The 25746-nt window shown below is 38.7% G+C and overlaps 1 non-coding gene across 1 annotated transcript; it reads right to left on the minus strand.

Moving 5' to 3' along the window:
* Window positions 1-18557: 18557 nt before the first annotated feature.
* LOC137229616 (U6 spliceosomal RNA) lies at window positions 18558-18668 on the minus strand. The gene has a single exon (XR_010945772.1). It is a non-coding gene; the product is annotated as a U6 spliceosomal RNA (small nuclear RNA).
* Between the last annotated feature and the right edge of the window lie 7078 nt (window positions 18669-25746).

Here is a 25746-nt window from a genome sequence, read left to right on the forward strand (position 1 = left end):
CCCACAGCAAACATCATTCTCAATGGTGAAAAACTGAAAGCATTTCCTCTAAGATCAGAAACAAGACAAGGATGTCCACTCTTGCCACTATTATTCAACATAGTTTTGGAAGTCCTAGCCACTGCAATCAGAGAAGAAAAAGAAATAAAAGGAATTCAAATTGGAAAAGAAGAAGTAAAACTGTCACTGTTTGCAGATGACATGATACTATACATAGAGAATCCTAAAGATGCCACCAGAAAACTACTAGAGCTAATCAATGAATTTGGTAAAGTTGCAGGATACAAAGTTTATACACAGAAATCTCTTGCATTCCTATACATTAATGATGAAAAATTTGAAAGAGGAATTAAGGAAACACTCCCATTTACCATTGCAACAAAAAGAATAAAATACCTAGGAATAAACCTACCTAGGGAGATAAAAGACTTGTATGCAGAAAACTATAGACACTGATGAAATAAATTAAAGATGATACAAACAGATGGAGAGATATACCATGTTCTTGGATTGGAAGAATCAATATTGTGAAAATGACTATACTACCCAAAGCAATCTACAGATTCAATGCAATCCCTATCAAATTACCAGTGGCATTTTCTACAGAACTAGAAAAAAAATCTTAAAATTTGTATGGAGACACAAAAGACCCCAAATAGCCAACGCAGTCTTGAGGGGAAAAAATGGAGCTGGAGAAATCAGACTCCCTGACTTCAGAATATATTACAAAGTTACAATAATCGAGACAATATGGTACTGGCACAAAAAAAGAAATATAGGTCAATGAAACAGGATAGAAAGCCCAGAGATAAACCCACACACCTATGGTCAACTAATCTACGACAAAGGAGGCAAGGATATACAATGGAGAAAAGACAGTCTCTTCAATAAGTGGTGCTGGGAAAATTGGAGAGCTACATGTAAAATAATGAAATTAGAACACTCCCTAACACCACACACAAAAATAAACTCAAAATGGATTAGAGACCTAAATGTAAGACCAGACACTATAAAACTCTTAGAGGAAAACATAGAAAGAACACTCTGTGACATAAATCACAGCAAGATCTTTTTTGATCCACCTCCTAGAGTAATGGAAATAAAAACAAAAATAAACAAATGGGACCTAACAAAACTTAAAAGCTTTTGCACAGCAAAGGAAACCATAAACAAGATGAAAAGACAACCCTCAGAATGGGAGAAAATATTTGCAAACGAATCAGTGGGCAAAGGATTAATCTCCAAAATATATAAACAGCTCATGCAGCTCAATATTAAAAAAGCAAACAACCCAATCCAAAAATGGGCAGAAGACCTAAATAGACATTTCTCCAAAGAAGACATACACATGGCCAGGAAGCACATAAAAGCTGCTCAACATCACTAATTATTAGAGAAATGCAAATCAAAACTACAATGAGGTATCACCTCACACCAGTTAGAATGGGCATCATCAGAAAATTTACAAACAACAAATGCTGGAGAGGGTGTGGAGAAAAGGGAACCCTCTTGCACTGTTGGTGGGAATGTAAATTGATACAGCCACTATGGAGGAACAGTATGGAGGTTCCTTAAAAAACTAAAACTAGAATTACCATATGACCCAGCAATCCCACTACTGGGCATATACCCAGAGAAAACCATAATTCAAAAAGACGCATGCACCCCAATGTTCATTGCAGCACTATTACAATAGCCAGGTCATGGAAGCAACCTAAATGCCCATTGACAGACGAATGGATAAAGAAGATGTGGTACATATATACAATGGAATATTATTCAGCCATAAAAAGGAATGAAATTGGGTCATTTGTTGAGATGTGGATGGATCTAGAGACTGTCATACAGAGTGAAGGAAGTCAGAAAGAGAAAAACAAATATCGTATATTAACGCATATATATGGAATCTAGAAAAGTGGCACAGATGAACCGGTTTGCAGGGCAGAAACTGAGACACAGATGTAGAGAACAAACTTATGGAAACCAAGGGGGGAAAGCGGCAGGGGATGGTGGTGGTGGGATGAATTGGGAGATTGGGATTGACGTATATACAGTAATATGTATAAAACAGATAACTAATAAGAACCTGCTGTATAAAAAAATAAAATTCAGAAATTTAAAAAAAAAGTATGTTTGTCAATATAAGAAAGCTTACACAGCCTTCCTCTTTCAGTGGGAAACTTGCAAGAGTGGAGTGTGCTGATAAGCAGGCCTGAATTTTGGTATGTCTAGGTAAGAAACAGGTAGACGAGATTTTGCATTTACAATGAAGGAAATAATAGTTCTATCTACACCCAAGTTCATGGTGATTACTTAACATGTGAAAAGTGCTTGTCATAATTCGTGGCACTTAGCACTGAATAAATGTTAGGTATAGTTACCATTAGCTGTTTATTATTTCCTAAATTTTTATTTCTTCTAAATTTGTGAATTAGTATTTTAGAAAAACACAGTTTTCCACCTGTGTGTTCCCTTTGCTTCTCACACAGAACCCTTCACTTTTGATCAGCAAATGTGTAGGGTTTTTTTCCCCACAGCAAGCAATTCCCCACAACCTCAGCTGGGTGTCCCATAGCTCAAGCCTGACATGCCCAGAGATAGCCAGATCTCACAGGTTAAGTGCTCAGCCCTACAAGAGTGCCTCTCCGTCCCCACTCCAGACCCCAGTCACAAGCCCAGGTTCTCACTTGTGCTTCTGACTGACCGGATAGACTGAGGTTCCAAGGACCCCCTTGTTGAGTTCACTTAATTTGCTAAAGTGGCTCACAGAACTCAGAGAAATATCTTACTTTCTATTGGCTCCACTGGTTACCAGCCCCCATCCTCAGCGGTTTCCCAAAAGCCACTCATTAACATAACAAAAGACACCTTAACCACTCTCTTCAAGAAAGTCTAAGGATTTTAGGAGCTCTGTGCCAGATATAAGGGACCGAGACCAAATGTATATTTCTTATTGTAAATCACAATATCATACTTAGGAAATTGTATTAGGACACTTTATTAGAATAACTTATATGGTTAAACAAATTTAGTTGTGGTTCCTTTGTCTATACCCCTTGTACTTCATTTGATTACTAGATTTTTTTTCTTATGGGGGGAGTTGTAAAAATGGGAATTTTTTTCCACTTAAGTTTGACTTGATTGATTTTTGCTACATATGAATTAATGAAAAAGATGATCTTTGTAAAGCAATGGCTGCTTGTGAGGTAGAACAAATCTCCCTGTTCAGGGAGGAAAATGTATAAATTTTCCAGAAGCTTTACCTTGGACCATGAGAAAAAAAAAAATTGGCTTGGCCTTTTTGAAAGACCCTAGTTAAAGGCACACTCAATTTTGTGAATTACCATTTCATGTGAACAAATCAAAGTCTGTATACTATTCTTAATTTGGTTTCTGAAAGGGATTTAGATAATTGGGGCAATTTACAAGAGTATGTTCTCTCTGGGGCCAAGCCTGCTTTTTCTTTGGGCTGCAGGTTCTCTGCCCCCTTGTGGCCTTTCGCAGGGCATTTTTTTCTACTGTGTTTCACATTTTCAGGCTGGTTTGAGAGTAGCAAGACCGCCTGGTTCCCTGAACACCAGATGCGATTGCTAATCACATTTGCCCAAACGGGGGACGAGGCCCCTCAGCCTACAAGACTTAATTTCCGAAATTTACTTTCATAGTGAAGCAAGAGAGAGGACTGCTTTCCAAATTGAAGGGAATTATGTTACAGGCATTTGATTGTGTGAGGAGGCCGAATCCCAGAACAGGAAGGAAATCTTCCGAAGTTTTTTAATTCGATTTGGACTCCAGAAGACATTCAGGACAGATGGGCAGGAGCTTAAACTCCATGTTATATCTTTCTGTCTCTCTTGTCACGGTCAGTGAAATTATTGTTTTAAAAACATCATTTACCAGAAATATATACTTATTGTAAAAATTTGGAAGATGCTGAAGAATAAAACAAAGAAAATAAAAATCACCTATAAGTCTATCACCCAAACACAGTCACTATTCACATTTTGGCTTAACCCCGCCTAGTATTTTTTGACAAAAGTTATGTATACACTTTTGCATTGTATATATAATAAGGTAAGCGTTTTCAGACAATATAGAGCTGGGTTTGGCAAAATATGGCCTGGCGGCCAAATCTAGTCCATAGCTTGTTTTTGTTTGGCCTACAGGTTAAGAATGGTTTTACATTTTTTAATTGTTGAAAAAAAATCAAAAGAATAACATTTTGTGACGTGAAAATTATATGCAATTCAAATTCAGTGTCCATAATAAAGTTTGATTGGAACACAGCTGCGTGTATTGTCTATGGCTGTTTTTACAGCACAATAGTAGAACTGAGTAGTTAAAGCAGAGAATATAACCCTGTAAAGTCTAAAATATTTACTATCCAGCCCTTTATAGAAAACATTTTCCAGTCCCTGACCCAGGGTAAGCATTTTCCAATACCCTTAAATATTTTTCAAAAAGAAGACAAAGTTAATTTTCATATAGTTTAGTGAGATGGGTGCTACTTTCTTCTTCTTCCTCATTCTCCTGCTCTTAAAAAAAATATTTTTTCACAGTGGTCTTTTTAAAAATATTTATTATAAAAAATTTAAATATATACAGAAGTAGAGAGTACAATATGGTCATATGCCCACACCCCAGATTCAACAATTATCAAGATCTTGCCACATTTACTTTTCTTTTTCCTTTTATTCTTTGCTGAAATATTTTAAAGCAAATTATTGAGATCATGTAATTTCATCCCAGAAACTTGAGCAGTGGTTTTTAATTATAATAGTACCTGCTCATGATGAACACTACAGCAAATTAAAACAATACAGATACATGTAAATATATGAAGTAAAAAGTGGAAATCCCTTCTTACCTCTGTCCACTCCTTCCCTTGCCACTTTAGTGGGTATCCTTTTCTTATGTGTATAGAAATACACGTTTTATAACACAGATTAACCCCTTAAAAATAATTTTGGAATAAAGGAGCAGAAGAAGAAACCCAGATGAAAGCACATATGACAGTACTCCAAACCGGTACCTTGACCAGCTAAGAGTGAGGACTGGGACGCTCTTAAGTTACTGGTTGGGGTAGGATATGTTTTCTTCCTCAAATGCCACCCGTCACCAAGAAACCCACATCATAAACCACGACTGGGAAGGTGGGGGTGGGGTGGGGACATTATTTTTACTGCCCTTTGCCACCACTCCATCTAATTTTTCAAGTAACAGGTGAATGCACATAGTAAATTTTAGAGATCTTGTGTTAGGCCCCCAAAATGAGAGTTGCTGTATTTAATCCACCTTATTATTTTCTAACATTTTATTCTGAAAACAAAACTCAAATTTAGAGGAAACTTGCATGAATTGTATAACGAGCTACTATATACCCTCAACTTAGATTCATCAATTATCATTACCATGTTTTCTTTATCTGTCTCTATATGTTTACACTTATTGTTGTCATTATTATTGCTGAACAGTTTGAGAGTAGGTTGTAGATATCATGATTCTGTATTCCTACATTTTTCAGTGGGTAAGCACACCTTTTATAGAAGCCTCATTTTAGAGGGTGTACTGAAGCTTCATGCAAAAGCCCTCAGGGTCTTTTCCACATAGAATTCACTTGCGTGAGTTGTTTGTGGTGTATCTAGTCATTTTTGAACTATAAATTGACAAATTATGCATTCTTTTTAGTTTTTTCATCTTTCTGAAAAAGAATATTTGCAGGATAATTTTTGTATGTTAGGATTTGAGGTGAATTCTTCCCATCCTGTTCTTTCCTTTTCTGAAATGGACATACATTTTTTAAAATAATAGCTTTACTGAGATATTATTCACATAACATAAAATTCATCCCTTTAAAGTATACAATTATAATATGATAAATATAATTAACACTTTTTGTTATATATGAAACTTGTTAAGAGTGTGGATTCTGAAATTTCTCATCACAAGGAAAAAATGTGTTTCTTTTATTTTGTATCTATATGAGATGATAAATGTTCACTAGACTTACTGTGGTCATGTTTTCATGACATATGTAAGTCAAGTCAGTATACTGTATACCTTAAACTTATAGAGTGTTATATGTCAACTATATCTCAATAAAACTGGAAGAAAAATAAAAAGATAAAGCATACAATTCAATGTTTTTCAGTCTATTCATATGGTTGTGAAATTATCACCACTACCTGATTATAGAACATTTTTATCACCCCAAAAGACCTAGTACCCATTAGCAATTTCCCCTTCACCTCTCTCTCTAGTCTCTGGCAATCACTAAATCTACTTTCTGTCTCTACAGATTTGCCAATTCTGGACATTTCATAGAAATGGAATCGTACAATATGTGGCTTTTTATGTCTAGCTTCTTGCACTGAACATAATGTTTACAAGGTTCAACTATGTTGTAGCATGTATCAATTCTTCATTCATTTTTATGGCCAAATAGTATTTCATCATATGGATATAGTACATTTTATCAATTTATCAGTTGATGGATGTGTAGCTTGTTTCCGTTTCTTGGATATTATGAATAATGCTGCTACAAATATTTGTGTACAAGTTTTTGTGTGAAAGTATACTTTAGTTCTCTTGAGTATATACGTAGGAGTGGAATGGCTCAAATGGTAACTCTATGTTTAATCTTTTTTTTCTTTTTGCGGTACGCGGGCCTCTCACTGCTGTGGCCTCTCCCATCACAGAGCACAGGCTCCGGATGCGCAGGCTCAGCGGCCATGGCTCACGGGCCCAGCCGCTCCGCGTCATGTGGGATCTTCCTGGACCAGGGCATGAACCCGTGTCCCCTGCATCGGCAGGCGGACTCTCAACCACTGTGCCACCAGGGAAGCCCAAACATCTTTAATTTTAATGAAGTCCAATTAATTTATTTTTCTTTTGTCACTTCTGCTTTAGGGATCATCTCTAAGAAACCATTGCCCAATCTAAGGTCACTAAGATTTATGCCTATGTTTTCTTCTCGAAAAGTTTTATAGTTTTAACTCATATTTAGGTCTATGATCCACATTTAGTTAATTTTTGTACATGGTGTACAATAGGGGCATATGATATTTTTAAGAATAGAAATTTAAAATATTTTAGAAATAAGTTTACACTCACAACGATCTAACACCTTTCAAACTCCTAAAATGTGTTGCTTCAAGATCTGTATGCCCATAGACTAGACATTTAAATTGATCATTATTAGATGGAATTAGAAAAAGAAATATGAAAACAAAGTGAGCTTCTCCCTTCAGGTGGCTGCTGTCTGTGACGTTCTGCATGGCAAAGCATTCCATATTCCCATTGTCCTAGCATTGCCTTAAAAAAATCTCACTTATTCACAAGAAAGCTAAAAACAGTCATAAAAGTCTAGATTAGGGCTTCCCTGGTGGTGCAGTGGTTGAGAGTCCGCCTGCTGATGCAGGGGGCACGGGTTCGTGCCCCGGTCCAGGAGGATCCCACATGCTGCGGAGCGGCTGTGCCCGTGAGCCATGGCCGCTGAGCCTGTGCGTCCGGAGCCTGTGCTCCGCAATGGGAGAAGCCACAACAGTGAGAGGCCCGCATACCGAAAAAAAAAAAAAAAAAGGTCTAGATTATACATTTTAAAAGAACAGGCAATTCAAAAATAACAGAAGCTTGAAATGTCCAACTAAAACATTCAATAAATAGCCCATGAAACTCAAAATAACTTTTATGCACATTTTATGAAGATGAATGGATTTTAAAGTTTCTAGCTCCCATTTTCATAGGTCATGAGAAATTTAAGGCTTTCTCCTAGATGTATTTTCCTAGCTCTTTAATCTTGTATCAAATCATAAGTCCTTAAATATAGGCACCTTGTCTTAATCACCTTTGTTTTTCCCCAGGTCCCAGCGGTGTGTGCTGGTCTGGACTGTGTGACGCACAACTCTAAAGGTGCCTGGAGTGAAGCAGTGTCTATCTGTCCAACTGCACATGGTGATCCTAACCTGCACAGTAAGTTGCAGGCAGCAAGTCTCAATATTTATTTGTTGAGTGGAAATGAATTCCCCTAAGTTTCCTCTAAAATCAGTGGCAAGTTCTTGGTGGACAGAATGCATATCAGGCAGGCAGTAAAAAGTGGCCTGGTGATTGTGTGCGTCGAATGCTTCCGTTACATCTTTCAGCATATTTTAAGATGGACTCTAGTCTTTGTTCTACTAAAAACCGTAACTGAGTTAAGCGAGGGAGAGGTTGTGTGGGCAGGTCGCGTGCACCCTGCAGAGTGCCAGGAGGCTGGCTTCAGACATGCTGAATGTTTCCTAAGGAATATTTTCTATCTGGAGACTGTGGTATCTGATACCTGCAACCTAGTCATCTAACCTTGTGTCCCTTCCTGTTCATTACAGAATTGAACTTGGCTTCTGAGTGACCCAGCAGCTGTTACACTTCAGTGAGAGAGCCCTCCTCTCCCCATCACTTGCTCCTCCACCTCCTCCTGCTTACTCTGCCCAGTTACCACACAAGAAACCACTCCTGTCTCTCTCTTTTCCCAAAGAGACATTTCCTTTATTCGACTGCTTAAACAAATAAAACGAAGTTTCCCTTTTCCCTGAACCACCTGCTCAAAATACAAGCGGGAGACCAATTATAACCAAGGAGACAAATCCCTTTTGAACAGCTGATCCAGGGCATGGATTTGGAAGCTTATCTTCAGTCTGAATCACAGGGTCATGCCAGGGTCATCCCTAGAGCAAATCGTCCCCTTGGCTTCCACTGTGCTTACCCTGAAAAAGTGCAAACTGGGTCTCTTTTCCCATGGATTATGAAGCTATTTGGTGAAGGCTGCTCATTTGGTGTACTAATCAGCATCTTGACATACACATGGAGTTTAGAAGTTTGAGTTTAGAAGAGTTTAGAAGTTTGCCTTTGCTTTACAAGGCTTCTACGGTAGTTTCTAATTATGTCCTTACAACTGCAGACGGAGGCCTGTGACTGAACCTGAAAAAAATAACTTCCAAAGAATAGGGCAGTGCTTCTCAAACTTTCATGTTTCATGCTTTTTGTATACAAAGCATGCAGGGATGTTTAAATGCAGATTTTGATTCAGTAGGACTGGGGTGGGGCCTGAGATTCTGCATTTCTAACATGCTCCCAGGTAACACTGCTGCTGTGGTCCATGGGGCACACTTTGAATAGGCTACTCTATACACAGCTGGCCAGAAACCTTACTGGTTGAGGCATAATTAGTGAAATTTGGTATTCCTTAACTGCTACCCAATGACCTCCTCCGTGCAGGTTCCCCAGCTACCCAAACTCAGCTGGATATTTCCTCATTTTTGCCACTCTCTACTTAGTTCAAATCTCTATCATTGCAGTGGTGGTCATACTGAATTATATTTGTTTGCATGTCTGCCTCCTAGACTGTGAGCACACAGGGGTAAGGGACCCACTCTCATTCATCTTTGGATGGAAGGCATTTAGAATAGCATCAGGTAAACAGTAGGCACTCAACAGGTATTTACTGAATAAAAGAAAAATTGATAGACTAAATCATAAAATAAAATTTAAACCACCTATATATCCCAAATATCATAAAATAGATAAAAAGGCAAATGACAAACTGAGAAAAATATTTGCAGCCTGTGAAGATCTCCTATGAGTTGTTACGGGTTGAACTGTGTCCCCCAGAAAGATATGTTGAAGTCCTAACCTCCAGTACCTTAGAGTGTGGCCTTATTTGGAAACAGGGTCACTGCTGATGTAATTAGTTAAGATGAGGTCCTATTAGGATAGGGCAGTCTGTAAATCCAGTATGACTGGTGTCCTTATGGGTGAGGAGATATAGACAGACATACAGGGAGAAACTCCTGTGAAGAAGAGATTGAAGTGATACATCTACAAGCTGAGGAACACCTGGGCTGCCAGAACCTGGAAGAGGCAAGAGGGATCTTCTCCTGGAGGCTTTGGAAGGAGTATAGTCCTGCCAACACCTTGATCTTGGACTTTAGTCTCCAGACTGTGAGAGAATAAATTGCTGTTGCTTAAGCCACCTAGTTTGTAGTATTTTGTTATGACAGCCCTAGGAAACAAATACATAAGCAACAAGAAAAAGAACTAGTAGCAAAGGGGACAAAAAACCCTTTAGGCAGGGCACAAAAGAATAAATGCAGATTGCCATAAACAGGTAAAAAATGTTCAAGGGTTAATAATCAACACAATACAAATGGAAGCAACATTGAAATTCTATTTAAATTATTTTATCACTATTATTATACTTATTTATTTTACTAATTTATTTTTTTAATAAAAAACAGTATAGCATCATGAGGGTCCAGGAAAATGGTCCCTCTTGTGTGCTTGAGCCCCCACTGCCTATCGATATGCCTCCAAATATATCTTAAGTCCTTCCATGTCTTCTGCCACTGCCTCTTTCCAAGACACCATCACTGACCTTCTGGGCAACTGAATTAATCTCCTAAGTGGTCTTGTGACTTATGTTGCTTATAGAAGCCAGAGGGAATCTTTTAAAAAACATAAATCAGGCCATGTGAGTCTTCTGCTGAAAACCCTTCAATGATAGCTTTCTTGGCAATTAGGATGGCCCCTGCCAAGGCTCCCTCCCTCCCAGTCACTGCGCCCCAACCACGGCTTCTTCCAGCTCCTTCGTGGAGCTTTTGTCTCTGGGCCTGACATCTGGTTGGTCCCTCTGTCAGAATGCTTTTCCCTCCACTCCCGCCTTCAGGTCTCAGCAGCAGCGTCAACAGTGTTGCTTCCTTGGCATGCATCCTCCAGCCCTGCCTAGGGTAGGTTTTCTCATGGTGCTCTCTTCTTTTCCCTCAAGATTTATTATAGGTAGGTGTTTGCTTAATTCTGCTCTCTGTCTAGATTGTAAATTCTGTAAAGGCGGGTACTATTCCTATTTCACTCCCTGCTGTAACCCAGACTCTGGTATGGAACTGAATACACAGCAGGCACTCAGTGTATACTTACTGACTGCATAAATGGAGATAAATTTGGCAAAATAGGCCAAAGGTCTTAGAAATGAGTATATCCTTTTAATTAGCAATCCCATTGACAGGAATATATTTCAAGAAAATAATTAGGAAGATGTGTTAAGACCAGTTACATTGCAACTTAAATACTAGCAACAAATAAATAATAGTGATAAAGTGGGAAAAATGTCTAAACATGGCCAGTTTAACAAATTATGGTTTGTACATTATAATAATATTATGCAGATACTCAAACTGATATTGCAGAGATATGAGTTGACATAATTTCTGTGGTCATCTATTTTTGTAAAAATAAAATGTATCAGATATATATATATATATATATACACACACACACACACACACACACACACACACACACACATATATGTTGTTTTGTTCTCTACTGATGAGAAGAACATTTGGAAAGATACACACCAAAATGTTAATCGTGGTTCCCTTTTCAATTTGTTTTGACTTATTTTTTTAAATTCTTATATTTAAAACATTGTATAATAATATTTCTTATACAATTAAAATGAAAGTAATTAAAATTTTTTACTGAATGAGTGAGAATTACCTGGTTTGAATTTCAAACTTTTGTTTCTACAAAAATAATTTGTATAAGCAGAAACAGTTAGTATTCTAAGATACCATTTAGATACCATTGGTTACTCCCACACAAGCTTGTGCTATGACGGGAAAATGTCCTAACTGTCGTTAAGTCCCAGACTATCCACCATTTTTCATGGTTGAAAGGTTATTCTGTATCTTTTGTTGGCTGAACTCTTTCTTTTTGTTTAGGAGGTTTTTTTCCCCTGTCTTTGATTTTGAGTAAGAATTGAATGCAGAAATCTGCCATATCTCCCATCAAAGGAATTCTAATGCTTTGGTAGGGATCCAACAACAAATTCTACTGTGTAGACCAAGTATCATGTAGAAAAAAATGGACTCTGGATCAAATTTATGAAAATACATGAATGAGTTTTATCATATGAAAAATTTCAGAGAGAAAATTATATGGAATCTTAGAACTTTATTTCCCAAACTATCTTTCCATCAGGAACTCAATGATCTCCTTAGCCTCCCTGGAGACTCTTGTTCTAAGGCATCAGAGGTGAGCTGTGTTACTTCTCTATCTTCCCCTCTGGCGTGGTCCTAGGTTAGGTGCAGATGAAGCCTCTTTCATATTCATGTATAAGCACAATATTGGTTTGTTTCCAGTTTTATGTCACTCAAAATCTCCAGATTTGACTGTTTAACACTGTTTTTCACCAAAGACAACAAGTTAAAGGAACACATTACTTTGTGTGTTTACACGTGTGTATACATATATAAAATATACACAAATTTACATATTAATAATGAATTAATAACAATGTAAAATTGGGACATTTTTAATCAATGTCCCGAAGATAATGAAGCTGTAAAAAAATAACAACAAATAAAAGGTGTTTAGAAAACAAACTTAGACCTATTTTGTTCTAGGGTACACAAATCTCTTCCTCCTTTCTCTGAGTTTAGAAAGTTATTATTTTGGAGGGTGGAGGAAGGAAGTGGCAGGGGAGTAATTTAGAAGAAATAAGGCGGGGTATGGGAGTGAGTGCATAAGGAGAAAATTCTTATATATACTCCCAAGTTCAAACTAACCAACCAAATTAGTAAAATAATTACCCCTCCCCACTTTGGAATGGCCCCTCCTCTGTATCTTCAGATCACTTACTTCTATGGGTAGTTATACCTTGTTCCTGTAATAAAATCCACCTCCAGTATTTACTACCTATGTGGCTTCTAAGCCTCAATGGCCTCATTGAAGTTTTGGTGAGAGTTAAATGAGATAAGGCATAACTTGGTATGGTGGCTACTAGATGTTAACAACTGTTACTGTTTTGTGTTTCCATGTCTGTCTCCATCAGGGGTTGTGTCTATTCCTCTGCATCCTCCTGGGTACCTTAGAAAAGTGCTCAGAACACTGCAGATGCTCAATGAGTATTTGTACAATTGAAAAAGAAATGCATCAAGCTTTCTTTTCACTAACATGTTCGAATTCAGGTTAACTTGATAGAAGTTCAGCCACTTCTTAATTCTCACTCAACATATATATATATATATATATATATATATATATATATATATATATATATATATATATATTTTGGCTGCGTGGTATGTGGGATCTTAGTTCCCCACCCAGGGATCCAACCCACACCCCCTGCATTGGAAGCACGGAGTCTTAACCACTGGACAGCCAGGGAAGTCCTCACTCAACATATTTTGGGATTTGGGTGAATGTAAAAAAACCTTAATACTCCCTATCTTTTTTGACGTGACTCCTTTCATCATTTTCTTTCCGTTTTAAGAAAGGAAGACATTTAAATTCTTGTGCATTTTGACTTCAACGCTTCACTATTTATACATCTTAGCTATTAGCCCTAGATTCCACTTATTTTGATAATACCAATTATGTCTCAGATTTTCCAGTTTAAGTACATAGTTTCTTTCTCTCTACTTTATTTTTATCTTCTTTTCTTTTTTTTAACAAAGACCCAGCTGGCCCTAATATGCCTGGACAGATTCACAAGAAACAAGTAACTGGGATTATCCTTAGGAAAGGGATCGGATTGGGGGTAAGGAACAGGGAGGGAAGGAGACGTAATTTTCTCTGTATTTCACTTTAGGTCTGGTGAAGTTTGTATGTACTACAGTTCAAAAATAACAATAAAGAGACAGCTAGTTCATTTGGACTTCTTATCACCTACCTACTCATTTTTTCACAAGGAGTCTTCGTATCTAAATTCTTAAGTCAGTCAACAAATACATTGTAAAAATTTCTTTAAAAAATTACTGGCTTCCTCTGACCTTTTTCTTGAAATACTAGTCTCTGTTAGTCTATGATCGCTTTCTTTGAGGGTGGCTTTCACCTTTAGTCAAATATATAACTTCTTCACGTCCATACACGACAGAGCACCATCTCAGTCCTTCAAACACATACACACAACATACCCAGTGACTCTGGAGAAGAAAACACTGCGTACAGCATTGGCCTCCTAAGGAATGGCCTTTTTTTTTTTTTTTTTTTGCGGTACGCAGGCCTCTCACTGTTGTGGCCTCTCTCCCGTTGCGGAGCACAGCCTCCGGACGCGCAGGCTCAGCGGCCATGGCTCACGGGCCCAGCCGCTCCGCGGCATGTGGGATCTTCCCCGACCGGGGCACGAACCCGTGTCCCCCGCATCGGCAGGCGGACTCTCAACCACTGCGCCACCAGGGAAGCCCCGGGAATGGCCAATTTTTAAAAAGCCCTCGCCACTGCTAAATTGTTCCTGCATTTTGTCCATCTGGATAAAATGTTCTTTGAAGACCCTTCTATTCCTTCGTCATCAGTCCTTAACCAAGACTCTAATTTTAACCTGGAGAGGTGGTCTGGGTCCTGTCTATGATGTGCCCTTGCCCATGGCTGAATACAGACTAGTGTCTGGGAGAGGGAAGCCATTACCAAATTAGTGAATTAGAATTCAGATTTTGGGGGAAAGACAAATCTTTCTAAACTTAAATTTTTCTAAGATACTTGTGCAAATTCAAGCACATCCAAAGGGTAGCAATGACAGATACAAAGGCATTCAGTTTTTTTAAACCCAAATAATCAAAGAGGATAATATAAACTGAAGTAATGTTTTAAAAAATAATTTTGTTAATAAGTATTCCCTATCCAAAATCAACTACATAAGTTCTGGGTCTAGTGCAAAATGGAAATGTAGGGTCCCTTGCTCAAAATTGTTAAGAATTTGAAGACAGTGACAGCAGGGCACTAAACCAAGTGTGGGCCCTTCTGAGCCCAGGGCCCTCTGCCTTGCACAGGTTATGTGCCTATGAGGCAGGTCCATGAAGCAAGTCCTCTCCCTAGCACAGAATTGTCTCTGTCTAGCATGGAGGTTAAGAGTGTAGATTTTAGAGCCAGGAGATCTGGATTTAACTCCCTGCTTTGCTACTTACTAGCTGAGAGATTGTGGGCAAGTTATTTATTTCCTCTGGATTTTAATTTCCTCACCTGTGTAATGGGGAAAATAATATCACCAAACTCAAAGGATACTGTGAGCATTAAAGGAGTGAATACATTTAAAGTGCTCGTTTGAGCAACGCCTGGTATAGTATGTGCTCAATAAATGTTAGCTCTGATCACATACACACACACTCACATAAAATATGTGGGTAGCATTCACATCTTTGAATTTCAAGGTCACACCATTTTCCCTCTTCCTCTTTTATTTATTGAGACAATTTCTGTGTGCGATCACAGTTCTGTTAAAAGTTTTTCGGCTCCTTTTCAATTCCAAGAATTCAGAACACTGAGAAAAATCTTCATCATTTGCAACCTCAAAGAAAAGTCAAATGCGTTACTTTGCCTGCATTTTGCAGTTAGAACACAGCATGTGCGAAAGGGCACAGAACCCAGATAGGCCTGTTTGCTATTTCTTGCTCCATTACCTGGTCTGTGTGGCTTCAGATAAAATCCTTCTCTAGGCTTTCTTCCCACTGCACAATTTATGCTATTAGTGCCGAGTACAGCCAAAAGTAAACATTTTACACCCTGTTCTAGTTTGATATATTTATTTAGTTATAGGTGCCACAGAAACAACAGCCAGATCAAAGCAGTCACTACATCTCCAAACATGGGACCAGTGGTACAAGAGGAGGTCTGGCCAACCTCCAAATAGAACGCAAGTTGAGAAGGGTTCTCCTGAAGGGAGAGTCCAGAAACTACTGCCGGTGGTGCTGAGAGAACAGAGCTTGGAAACAAACCTCAGCACCACTTAGCAGCTGACTGACCAAGTCCCTTCTCTGGGCCTTTTCTCATCACCTAAGATGTCAGGACACTATTCCCTACCCCCGAGGGTTGTTGTACGGACTGAGAAAACATATGGGGAAGTGTTTTTTGAGCATATTCATAGCTCCTCCTCTTGTGAAATTTCAAGAGAGTGGCTGAGGGCTGTGCATGTGTCTGGCTGGTGAACAGAAGTCAGTGCTTGTTATGGTACTTCTTCCTTCAATAGTTGCAGGGTCTAGAGACTTACATACAAAGAAAACCAGCTATTCCATGATGCAGGATATTTACATAAAGAAACAAAAGGTGGTACTCTGCAGTCAGACAGACCAGGATCTGGGTCCCAGCCTGGCCACTTACCAGGCTAACTGGGTGACTTAGTGTAAATAATCCCTCAGCCTCAGCTTTCCCCTGTAAAATGGGACTAAGAACAGTGCCTCAGATGGTCTCAATTAAGTGAGATCACGCAAGGCAGAGCATTTGGTGCTGTGCCGTTGCTGTTTAAGGATTACATTTTCAGGAGAAGAGACTAAATTATAGTAACAGGGGCAAGTTCCAGTCTGTCACAACCAACCCAGCAAGCATTTTGCCAGGAGTGATTTGCAACAGTCCCGTCACCTTGTGGAACACTCACTTTGGCTCAGAGAGTCAGAGGAAATTTTCCAACTTTATTCCTTCACAAAACAAATCAGTACCCACTGACCATTTCCAAGGGGGCTTCAAACACTTTCTTGAAAAAGAGCTTTAGTTAGCATGGTTTAAGGCAGCTTTATGCGAGTTTTATCTGTATGCTAACCTATAAAAATCAACTTATGAATCTATGAAAACTGCATTCAAATTAGATCCATTTAAAAAATGATTGGGATCAGAAGTAGTTCCTAATTTTCTCGGACCGTTACAGCACTGGATTATGAAAGAACATTGTGATTGTCAAATAGAGGCCTTCTTCTAGCAGTTAATTCTAAAGGCAGCCAAGCTCAGTCTTTATGACCATGGTTTTCAGATATTTGAAGCTCTTCTCTTCTGTTAGTGGGCACTGTGGTGCTGTGCTTAGAGCCCCTTTCAGGGCTGGGGAGCTCATTCTCCTGATGCCAGGAGCACAGCTCACAGCTCATAGCACTGCCCTCTGTGGAAGGGAGTCTTGACCAGGTTGTGCCCTATTCAATGAGTAGGAGGAGGACTCAGCACCTTGCCTGGATCTGGGACAACCACAAAAGGCTCCAGAGCTCCCCAAGGGATCAATTGACATCTTCATTGAAACTCCATCTATGTTCAGTGTTTCTTTCTTGCTTCCTTCACTCCCTTCAGGTGCTGTTTCCAGGAGTACTCCCAGTAAACTTCCTGTATAGGAAACAGGACCCAAGACATTTCTCCAGGACTATCTTTTGAGAGCTTCCAGCAGTGGTCTTAGCTGGGGGGACTTTGCCCCCAGGGGACATTTGGCAAGGTCTGGAGACATTTTTGGTTATCTCTACAGAGCAGGGCTGCAGAGATCTAGTGAGAAGAGGTCAGGGATGCTGCTGAACATCCTACAGTGCACAAGACAGTCCTCCACAACAAAGAATTATCTGGCCCAAAATGTCAATGGTGTTGAGGTTGAGAAACCCTGGAGGAGAGGAGGTAGGCGAGGAGGTATTTGGGGCATGGTTATTTCCAGGTAGGCGAATGATGGTGGAGAATAAGTTTTGTAATTCAGACCATCAAATAGTGCTTCAGGTGAGAAGAATATCCATTACCATGAGCCCTAGCTTCCCTTCCCCAACCCCAATTCTTCTTCCTCTGTGCCTACTGACTCTTGATACTGATTTCCTCTGAAAATACCCACTGTGGTAGTCTTAGCATTGCTCCTATTGTCAATTATGTGTAGTAGATGACACTAGAAAACATGAAGCAGCGCTGCTCACTGACAGTGTTCTTAAATGAGGCTTCTTCCTCTGATATTCTTCTTCTGCTTTTCCCCTCCCACTTTCAAGGTCAACAGTAACCTTACTGGCCTATTGTTTTTCTTGAAGGAATCTTTCATTAACTAAGAAATAGCTTATTTGCTACTTTACTTACTAGTGGGAGGTCTCACGCTCTTGAGCTAGAACTATTTCTTCTTCTTCACCCACATCAGGCTAGGCTGAGTTCGTGTTACAAATGTGCCACATTCATCAAATAGCTGACTTTGTAGACTGTGCCTTTAAAGCCAATTCGACTCCCGGAGGAATCAAAGCTTTCACCCAACTAGAGGCCAGGTAGCTGGTGATTTCTGCAAGCTTCTCCTCCCCTCTGGTAGGAATAAGGCACTTTGGGGGCTTAGTACATGGCTCCCTGAGGTGTTCTCATTCCTAAAGTTGTGCTCACTATGAGGGCTTCCCCAAGTTAAAGATGTGAGCGTGACCTCACTTTCATGTGTTATTATTGGAAAATAACTGGAATCCAAGCCAAATTCCAGCAAACATAGTCCATGGAGATGTTGGAGAAAAATCCAAAATAAGTCAAGTGTGTTATTAGAAATTTGTTCTATAATCCTAACGGGACACAGTTATTGTTAAATGGATATATTCTCTACCACTCCTATACCTGTTCTGGATGAATCTTTGATGATAACCAGGAAACATCAAGTGAAAATAATTCTAATTTTTTTATGAATTGATCACTAGCTGAGACTTTGCCTACTCTAGAGTCTCCTTCAGACTTTGGAGGGAATTAGTACTGGCCAGTATTTGTAATTGGAAAATAAGAAACAGACATTACCTCCAGTTTTCTTGTCTTTTTTAAAATGTTTTTTTAAATTAATTTTTATTAAAAATATGGAACATTTCACAAATTTGTGTGTCATCCTCGCGCAGGGGCCATGCTAATCTTCTCTGCATCATTCCAATGTTATACAGTATATGTGCTGCTGAAGTGAGCACACTTCCAGTTTTCTTGATAAGGAAATTGATTCTCAGGGAGATATGTGATTTGTTTACATTGCCATAGCAACTAAGTGGCAGAGTCAGGACCCAAAGCAGGACTTCTGACACCAAGTCCAGTGCTCTTTGCTCTACACCATAATTGATCCTCCAGGAATTAATATTTCAGCTACTATATTCCCCATCACTGTACATTCTCAAATATTGCTCAACCCTCCCTCTCCGATATATAAAATGCCCCAGTCTAATCTTTACTTCAAATGTGGGACCTTCTCTTTTTGGCATTTATGCATACTGTATAGAATCAGTGATGACTTATCTTTAACCTCAATTAAAAGATAAAAAGTATTCATCGTGAGGTGTCCCCCACTAACTCCAGAGAGTGACTGGGGTTCCAGACCAATGGTATGAGTCAGAATCAGTAGTTTTACAGGTATTATACTCATATAGATATCTATGATTATATATCATTTTTGCATTCATTCAAAAGTTACTGCACCAAAACTACAATCTGGCACTAGAGATACAGTGCTAAACAAGATGAAAAGTTTTCCTGCTTTCAGCGAGCTTGCATTCTACTGAAGAGAGGGTATATATTTTTTTTAACTGAAGTATAGTTGATTTACAATGTGTTGGTTTCAGGTGTACGCAAAGTGATTCAGTTATATGTACATAAATATCTATTTTTTTCAGATTCTTTTCCCTTATAAGTTATTATAAAATATTGAGTATAGTTCCCTGTGCTATACAGTAGGTCCTTGTTGATTATCTATTTTATATATAGTAGTCTGTGCATGTTAATCCCAAACTCCTAATTTATCCCTCCCCCACTTTCCTCTTTGGTAACCATAAGTTTGTTTTCTTTGTCTGTGGGTCTATTTCTGTTTTGTATGTAAGTTCAGTTGTAGCATTTTTTTTGATTCCACATATAAGTGATATCATGTATTACTTCACTTAGTATGATAATCTCTAGGTTCATCCATATTGCTGCAAATGGCATTATTTCATTCTTTTTTATGAGAGAGGGTGTATTAAGAAGTAAATGCACAAGACAATTCCAGATTATGAAAATTGCTCTGAAGAAAAAAAAATGCTGTATGTGATAGTGAATGAAGGCCTCTCTGAGGAAGCAGATTTGAGCTATGACTTAAGTGACAAAGACATGTCTGTGAAGGAGTGGAAGAAGTATTTTTCAGGTAGAGGGAACAGCATGCAAAGGTCTTAGATGGGGATGAGTTGGCTTCTGGGTTCCTTTAGGAGCAAAAAGGGGATCCAGAGAATGAGCAAGAGAAGGACAGACCACGTGGGGCCAGATCTCGCTGGGCTTTGTGAGTCAGAGAAAAGAGGTTAGATTTTACTCTAAGAGTAACGGGAAACCACCCGGTGTTCTAAGCAGGGGAGTGACGTGATGTGATCTGGTTTACATTCTACAGATTCCTCTGCTGTTTTGTGGAGAATGGAGGGTGGGCAAGAATGAAAACCCACAATCTAGTTAGAGAAGGTTGGATTAGACAAGGGAAGTAGCAGTGAGGTGGAACAGCTTCGAGAGGTACTTTAAGCAAATGCAGTAGGATTTACTGATGCTTTGGATGTGGGGCAAGACGTGAGGAGAAGGGAACAACTGTGGTGATTCCTAGTTTTGGTTTGAGGAGTTGAGTAGAAGATAATGCATTTACTAAGGTGGGGGAAAAAATGGGGTGTGAAATGGGGTAAGTTCCAGCAGCGAAGGGTAAATAATGAGTTCTTTCATAGACACGTTAAGTACAAGATACTTATCAACCATTTAGTGGAGAAAGCAGGTCAGAGGAAAGAACGGGGAGAAGAAAATCTGATTGAGAAGGAATTGTCCCTGAGATAGAAGGAAACTAGTAGATTGTAGGGTCAAGCAAGCAAAGAGGGGAAAGTATTTTAAGCAGGAGAGACTGGTCAGCTGTGCCTAATGCTAAAGAAGAGGTCTAGTAAAGTGAGGGCAGAGAATGGAGGATAGATTCTGAAACTCAGAAAATTTGAGTGACAAAGGAACAGGAACACAAGACCCTTAGGGTACGGATGCAAAGGGTTTGCACCTTGGTTTCAGTAACTGGATTAATTGCAAGCTGTTGAAATGGCCCCTAAAGGTGACTTGGAACATCCTCTGCCACTGCCATCTTCCTCCACTTCCTTCTCCCTCTCACTGCGATTACAGAGCCCTGAGTTTCCGTCATCCAATGGGTGTTTAACACTCTCCCAATCAATAGGATTTCCCCAAGTGAAAGGGAAAGGAAAGGTTGACAGGACCATGGCCTTGCTCTATGTGTCCATGGTCCCTTGAGCTGCCTCTTGTCTACATCGTACCCTCAGCACAGCGCGCATGAGCAGAGCTGCTGGACATGGCGGAAGGACAGAGCGTGGGCATGGAGTCATTTCACTTCTTTGAGCCCCAGTTTACGTTAAGTGAGGGTTTTGAACTGAAGGATATTTAAGGCTTCTTCAGGTTCCAATACTGTCTGGATCTCAGAGGTTCCATTTCATTTCCCAGCAGTAAGAAGCAGCATGCCAAACAGTTGTTTGGAAAATGTAGTGAAAGCAACACATTTCCCCTTCTTGAATTTGCCTTAAACAGAGTGGGGAAATGTAGGCTGGTTGCCTTATTCCCGTCATGTGGAGGCTCAGGCTGAGAGTCTTAGTATTGCACGGTACGTGTATTTCTTGCTAACGATCCCTGAAGCTGATTTTGGTTTTAATTGTGTGAGCCTAGCAAAGCATAGACACTCGGGTAATAATGACTCTGTAAAATCAATATAGAGAAACCTTGGATTATATGAGACTGCTACCACTCAGTGAATCATACTATGTAATATTTCCTAAAAGATAATGGGTTTCAAAACCAAACATAAATCTTCAGTGACATGTTGGCTATTTGTCATGTCTTCTGGCAGTGGAATTACAGCAGCTTCAATAAAATCCACTTGGTGGTTGAGTTGCAGATTAATATCTGATACAATCATGGTTTTAGGACCACAAGAAGTAACGCACAGGGGGAGGACAGCAAGTTTGCAATTATTCTAGGGTTTTAGTAACCCTGATTCCAAACCTTGGCCCAGAAATTGCTCAAAAAATTGCAAAAAAGCAATAATAATGTGGGCCTTTGAATATTAAGGGCTGTAAAGTGATACTATGTTCTTGAAATAGTAAACATGACTTCCATATGTGGCCCAGTGTGCTCAACACTGCCAACTGTAATGCAAAGCAAATTGATCTGCATCTGTGTTGTTCACACCATTTAACTCCTGGTTTCCCATCTGAATCCTTGACACAATATAATCACCTCTGCATATTTCTTGACTTAGTGGAACTATTTTCCCTATGACAAGGAAAATGAAATTGATTTTCTGATTAAATGACTTCAGTTAGTGCTTCTGAGTTAACACTGCTTCTCTGTGACAGATGAGTCAGCAACATTTATTGAGCCCCCACTGGGCAAGAAGTATTTACAAGGTGCTACATGAATCTATAAGAACAGTAACTTTGCAGCCTTCCTGATCCATCTATGCTTGGAATTAAGCAGCTATTTCTGTCCAGATGCCAGGTTAACACCTAATTCTCTGAATGTTGTGGAGAAAGAGAAGGTTGTCTTGACAACAGTTTGGAAAAGAACTGATTTAACCTAAAACTGCTGTCTTAGCAATTGAATATGGATGCAAGTGTTCTTTGTAATTTAGATCAGTATCTAGGTAGATACCTCTTTAAAAAAATTAATTAAAAAATAGGTAATACTGTCACATGTTGCAAAAGCCAGAAAGGTACAAAAGGTATAAGTAAAGTGTCTCCCTTCCACCTCAGTTCCCTGGGTACCACTTCTAGCCCTAAAGGTCTCCACTGTCTCTAGTTTCCTATATGTCCTTCCAGAGATATTAAATGCATTAAAAGCAAAAGCACACGTATTGTGTGTTTTCTCTCTCTTTTTAAAACACACATGGTAGCACATTTATTGTTCTGATTGTGTTTTTCAAATAATGTTTCTTGGAGATTCTTGCATATCAGCACAAAGAAAAATGCAGCCCCTCATTCTTTTTTTTCTAACAGATATAACTGGCATACGACATTGTATTAATCCAAGGTACACAACATAATGATTTGATATATTTATATATTATGAAATGATCACCACGATAAGTTTAGTTAACATCCAATACCACATTCAGTTACATATTTTTTTCTTGTGATGAGAACTTTTAAGATCTACTCTGTTAGCAACTTTCAAATACACAATACGCTAATTGTTAACTATAGTCACCATGCTGTATATTACATCCCCTGCACTTATTTCTTATAACTGGTAGTTTGTACCTTTTGACTTCCTTCATCCATTTGGCCTCCCCCCTCTTACCCCCTCACCCCCATCTCTGGCAATCTGTTCTCTGTACCTATGACTTCGGGTTTTTTTTGTTTTTGTTTTTTTTTAGATTTCACATACGAAGTGAGACCATCCCATTCTTTTAAATGACTCCCAAGTATTCCATTGTGTGGATGCACTGTAATTTATTTAAACAGGGCCCTATCAATGGATGTTTCCTGTCTTTATTACTACAAACAATGTACAATGCATAACTTTGCATATGTGTCACCTTTCTTATGTGCTAGTATATTTAAATCACTGAGCCAAAAAGTAGGGTAAAATTTTAATTTTGATCAACATTGCCAAGTTGCCCACGGGGCTGTATTACTGTGCTTTTCCACCAACAATGTATGTGAACATCTGTTTCTCCACACCTACTCTAACATAGTGTGTTATTATATCAGCCTTTTTGATTTTTGCCAATCTGAGAGGGGAAAATTGTACCTCAGTGATTTTCGGGGGTAAGGGAGCTAGATCTAGATAAAACCCAGGTGTCCTTTCTGTCCAGGGCTCTTTGCTCCAGAGCCTCAGACAGGGTGCACAAACACATAGCAGGCATGCAACGTATGTCTACTGCATAAATGAAGAGATGGATGCATGGACAGATAAGGGACAACTTGGTATAGCTGAAATGGTCTGCCTTGTTTTAATTTACATTCCTCTTATTATAATTGTGCTTGAACCTTTTTCATGTCTTCATGTTTCTTTTTCTTTCCTTTTTCATCCTGTGCAATTATATTTTTCCAACTTGTAGCTGTTTGTATATGTGAAAGTTACTAATAGCTGCACCCAGCTAACTTATTGAGTTCTCTTGCTGTTTATGACAGTTGTTTAGCTGATTCTCTTGGGTTTTCGAGGCACACATTCTATATCATCTGCAAATAATGATAATCTGATCTCCTTTCCAATGATCATACCTGTTATCTGTTTCTCTTGTCAAATTGTGTTGGCTAGTAGCTCCAAAACAATATTACATGACAACAGTGATAGTGGATATCTTTGTCTTGGTCCTGACATTGATGTAAATATTTTTACTTTCCCTGTTAAGCATAATGCTGGCTTCTGAGTTGACATGAAATATTCTGTCATGTTAAGGAAGTAGTCATCTATTCTATTTCTTTTTAATTAAGGGAGTTTATAAAGTAAGAGTGGATATGGATTTTTAAAAAATCAAACATATAATTACCATATGATAACAGCAAGTTCACTTCTGGGTATATACTCAAAAGAATTGAAAGCAAGAACTCAACCAGATATTTGTACACCCATATTCAGAGCAGCTTTACTCACAATAGCCAAAAGATGAAAGCAACCCAAATGCCCATCAAGAGATGAATGGATAAGCAAAATGTGGTGTATACATATGATGGAATATTGTTCAGCATTAAAAAGGAAGGAAATGCTGACACATGCTGTACCATAGATGCCTCCTGGAGACAGTATACTAAGTGAAATAAGCCAGTCACAAAAAGATAAAAACTGTATGATTCCATTTTCATGGGGTACCTAGAGTAGTCAGATACATAGAGACAGAAAGTAGAATGATGGATTTTTAAAAGTTTTATTTTGTTTATTGTGGTAAAATTAACATGACATAATATTTACCATCTTAACCATTTTTAAGTGTATGGTTTGGTGGTATTAAACACATCTGTAGTGTTGTGTAACCATCACTACCATCCATCTCCACAGCTCTTTCATCTCATAAAACTGAAACTCTGTACCCATTAAATGATAACTCCCCACTCAGCACCCTGCTACCCTCCCCAGCCCCTGGAAACCACCATTCTACTTTTTGTCTCAATTTTGACTGTTCTAAGTGTCACATACAAGTGGAATCATACAGTATCTGTCTCTTTGTGACTGCCTAGCTTATTTCACTTAGCACAGTATCTTCAAGGTATATCCATGATGTAGCACATTTCCTTTTTAAGGCTGAATAATATTCCATTGTATGTAATTACCACGTTTTGCTTATCCATTCATCTATCAATGGACCTTGGGTTGTGTCTACCTTTTGGCTCTTTTGAAGAATGCTGCTATGAACACGAGCATACAAATATCTTTTCGAGACCCTGATTTCAATTCTTTTGAGTATACACTTGCAAGTAGAATTTCTGGATTGCATGGTAATTCTGTTTTTAATTTTTTGAGGAACTGCCATACTGTTTTCTATAGTGGCTGTACCATTTTATATTCCCACCAACAGTGCACAAGAGTTCCAATTATTCCACATCGTGGTCAACACTTGCTGTTTTCTATTTTTTTGATTGTAGACATCATAATGGGTGTGAGGTGGTATCTCATGGCAGTTTTGACTTGCATTCCCCAATGATAGTGATGTTAAACAGCTTTTCATGTGCTTATTGGTCATTTGTAATCTTCTTTGGAGAAATGTTTATTCAAGTCCTTTGCCCATTTTTACATCAAATTATTTGTTTTCTTGTTGTTGAGGTTTAAAAGTTCTCTGTATATTTTAGATATTAATCCTTTATTAGATATATGATTTGCTAATATTTTCTTCCATTCTATGGGCTGCCTTTTTTACTCTGTTGATAGTGTCTTCTGATGCACAAAATTTAAAAATTTTCATAAAGTCCAGTTAGTCTATTTTTTCTTTTGTTACTGTACCTTTGGTTCCTATCCAAGAAATCACTGTCAAGTCCAGTGTTGTGAAGCATTTTGTCCAACGTTCTCTTC

The sequence above is a fragment of the Pseudorca crassidens genome, chromosome 8, assembly GCF_039906515.1.
Source record: "Pseudorca crassidens isolate mPseCra1 chromosome 8, mPseCra1.hap1, whole genome shotgun sequence".
NCBI lineage: Eukaryota > Metazoa > Chordata > Mammalia > Artiodactyla > Delphinidae > Pseudorca > Pseudorca crassidens.